This window comes from Solanum pennellii, chromosome 6, assembly GCF_001406875.1.
Source record: "Solanum pennellii chromosome 6, SPENNV200".
In the NCBI taxonomy this organism is placed as follows: Eukaryota; Viridiplantae; Streptophyta; class Magnoliopsida; order Solanales; family Solanaceae; genus Solanum; species Solanum pennellii.
The window spans coordinates 5,081,872-5,086,321 of NC_028642.1; positions in this window are offsets into that span (position 1 = coordinate 5,081,872).

A 4,450-nucleotide genomic window follows, 5' to 3' on the forward strand; every position below is an offset into this window, starting at 1 on the left:
TCACCATTGACATATATAGCTCCAGGCACTCCTTGATCAGAAGCTATTTCCTTGATTTCTTTGATATAATCTACCATATCACCACTTGGAACATCCTCAAAAATTTCTTGCTTCATGCCGACAATACCAAATTCTTGCTTCTCCAAATGTTCAGATATATTATATTCTAAATCCTTGATCCGACCTTGTTTTCAAGATTGATGGAAATCATGGCATCGATTGCTCAAGCATCAGCTATTAAACACTTTTCCCACTCTTTTTCTTTTTCTACCACTTTTTGAGTCATATTGCTCTCCTTGACTCAACAATATCTTTTTTATATGCCCTATTTTGCCACAACGATAACATCTGAGTGGCTTCTTACCATAATCGTTAGAAGATTCTTCCTTATCTCTAAGTGAGTATGATCCACTTGAGTATTGAGAGTGTAGAATATATCCTATTTTTCCTTTAAAGTTCCTTTTGTAAGCTACAAGAGCATTTTATTCTCCTTTGACAAATACACTAGCCAACTGCTTGACTAGTAGTTCCTGTGACGATACCAAATTTTCAAATTCTTCTAAGGATGGTTGTTGATCCCATCCTTGAATTGATGTCACAAATGAAATATATTCAGGCTTCAACCCACGAATGACTATTCTTCTCATTCGTGCTTTAGAAATAGCCTACTCCAAATTAAACAAAGATATCTCGGAACATAAGTTCTAGATCTTCAAAAAGTACTCGGAGATAGTAAGGTTAGCTTGAGTATTAGTAGCCAATTCATTCTCCAATATTTTCAGTCGAGCTTCATTTTTTATGTTGAACAAACGATTGAGGGTCTCCCATATTTCATGAGATGAATTACATTTTATAATGTGTTCAAATAAATCAGAGGACATTTTCCTTGCTGCTTTTGCATTAATCTGCTTCCACTTCTTGCATGCAATGCTATTTTTCGGTTCGTCAGAAGGACTTGTGCCATTCCCATTAATAACATCCCATAAATAATCTCCTACAAGGTATAAGTTCATACAGGTCTTCCATACGTTGTAATTGGATTGATTCAAAAACTCCATCCTCAGTCCATTAACACGACCGCTAAAATCCAACTACGCAAACTAGTTGAATCTACCACCAACCCAATCTTGAAATAAAACTCGCAAGCCCATCTACTACTATGTCTCTGATACCATGTAGAGAATAGTAGAAGAAAAGTATTATTGGGGAACCTTCTGCTAGCCTAAGATCGTTAACTAAGATCTAAAGATTTAACTAAGGAAGAGGAAGCTAGAAGGGAGAAAGAATATTTTGGATAAAAGAACTTTGTTATAGAAGAAGACTATTCGATTTGGGTTGCTTACAAATGTCTAAGGCCACCCTTATTTATACTTGTATAGGAATGCTTCAAGAAATTATTCTAAATATTTCTATAAGAAAAATCTAGATACCTTTATCTTCTAACAACAAACAAGAATCTAGATATTTCTATAATTTTCTATAAATATCTACTTCTCTAGAACATCTACATGGTTCCTAGATACATCAAATACTTAAGGTACCACTCTCCATAACTCTAGAAAGTTCTACTAAATATCTAGGATTATTTGGAAATTCAAAAAATTATTTTTATTTTTTTCAGACCCCCCCCCCCCCTTAAAGTTTTTTTTTGAAACTACCCCACACTTGTAGTGGAAGATCTCAAACGAAACTTTGAGTCATGTCTTGGTGAATATATTCACAATTTCTTCTGGACTCCACTTTCTTCATCAAATGATAAAAATTTTCCGTCATTGAATGATCCATGTGAATTATCTCGTTCACGAGTTCCTAGAATCCCCCTTTCTCTTAGCCTCCCTGCAGTTGTACTGTCTGGAGATACATCTATGATGGACAAGTTTGGAAATCCGATGCTCAAAATTTTGGAACACGCTTCTTTCGATGCAACTCCATAATATTGAGAGATTTCATTAATATTAGCCTATTCATCTAAGGCAGTGATGAGATTGTCATCTATTTCATGTGAAGCTTCACACCATAGTAGGATACACCATCATATTTCCTTTCGAGCTCTTCAATTACTTCTTTATCATCTTAGAAGTTTCGAAAGTTATATCGTCTATCGCTTCGCCTAAAATTTATCCTTCGAGGTCGGCTTCTCCATCTATTTGATCAGAATTTTCTCCATTTTGCTTCCAATATTTTATCAAAGCCAATGATTGAACTCTATATGGCTGACGATTGATTAGAGACTTCAACTTCCCATACATCTTTCTGAATACTTTCTCCATAAAGGTCACCATCGGTATATATAGCTCCAGGCACTCCTTGTTCAGAAGCTATTTCCTTGATTTCTTCAATAGAAGCTACCATATCACCACTTGGAACATCCTCAAAAATTTCTAACTTCATGCCAACAATACCAACTTCTTGCTTCTCCAAGTTATCATCTATATTATATTCTAAATCCTCAATCCGGCCTCTTTCAAGATTGATTCAAATCATGGCATCTATTGCTAGAGCCTCAACTATTAAACACTTTTCCCACTCTTTTTCTTCTACTGCAACTTTTTGAGTCATATTGCTCTCCTTGACTCCACAATATCTTTTTATGTGCCCTATTTTGCCACAACGATAACATCTGAGAGGCTTCTTACCATAATAGTAAGAGGAATCTTCCTTCTCTCTAGGTGAGAGTGTAGCATATATCATGTTTTTCCTTTAAAGTTCCTCTTGTTGGCTACAATATCATTTTATTCTCCTTTGACAAATACACTTGCCAACTTCTTGGCTAGTTTTTTGACAACAACAAATTTTTAACTCCTCTAAGGATGGTTGTTGAGACCATCCTTGAATTGACGTCACAAATGGAATATATTCAGGCTTCAACCCACGAATGACTACTCTTCTCATTCGTGCTTCAGAAATAGCCTCTTCCGGATTCAACAGAGATATCTCGGAAAATCAGTTCTTGATCTTCAAAAAGTACTCGGAGATAGAAAGGTTAACTTGAGTAGTATTAGCCAATTCATTCTTCAATATTTGCATCCTAGCTTCATTCTTTTTGTTGAACAAGCGATTGAGGGTCTCCCATATTTCATGAGATGAAGTACACTTTATAATGTGATCAGATAAATCAGAGGAGACTTTCCTCTTCACAATGAACTCTTCCTTTGCACTAATCTGCTTCCACTTCTTAAATGCACTGCTATTTTCTGATTCGTCAGAAGGAGTACTTGTGCCATTCCCATTAACAACATCCCACAAATCCTCCCCCACAATGTATAATTTCATTTATGTCTTCCATACCTTGTAATTGGACTGATTCAACAACTCCATCCCCAGTCCATTAACAGGACCGCTAAAATCCAACTACGCAAACTAGTTGAATCTACCACCAACCCGATCTTGAAATAACACTCGCAAGCCCATCTACGACTATGGCTCGGTACCATGTAGGGAATAGCAGAAGAAAATTATAATTGGGAAACCTTTTGCTAGCCAAGATCGTTAACTAAGATCGGAAGATTCAACTAAGGAAGATGAAACTAGAAGGGTGAAGGAGTATTTTGGATAAAAGAACTTTGTTATAGAAGAAGACTATTCGGTTTGGGTTGCTTACAAATGTCTAATGCCACCCCTATTTATACTTGTATTGGGATGCTTCTAAAATTAATCTAGATACTTCTTTAAGAAAAATCTAGATACCTTTATCTTCTAACTATCTAACACGAATCTAGATATTTCTATAATTTCCTATAAATATTTACTTCTCTAGAATATCTACACGGTTCCTAGATACATGAAATACTTAAGGTACTACTCTACATAACTCTAGAAAGTTTTACTAAATATCTAGGATTATTTGTACCTCCAAAAAATTATCTTTAATTTTTCACAAAAGGTATTGATTTCATCATTGTTTTCCTTTATACTGATGATTTCATCTATACTAGCTCTTCTGTTACTCTTGTGGATGAGTTTAAGTCTCAAATGATGAATAAATTTGAGATGTCGGGCATGGTGTGTTACATTATTTTCTTGAAAGCTGCAGATGTATATTTTTTTCACCAAGGAAATTTCTCATCAAAATTGGTTCGCTTAATTGACAGTCTGCAGCTACACCTACAAATGTTGGTGAAAATTTTGAGATTAATGATGCAGTAAAGATGGATGATGCTAGAAGTATCAGAAGACTAGTTGGAGGTTTAATTTATTGAACCCACATTTGTTTCGATATTTCGTTTTTTGTTGGCGTCATTTTCAGGTTTATGCATCAACCTTCAACGGTTCATTTTGGAGCAGCAAAATAAGTTTGGCGCCATATCGCTGGAACTATGAACTACGGGATTTGGCACCCAAAAATTTCCAATTTGAAATTATGTGGGTTGAATTTGTTGGAGGATAAACGTAGCGTTTCATCGCATGTTTTTACTTGTGAGTCAGGATGAATAAGTTGGAGTTCAAAGAA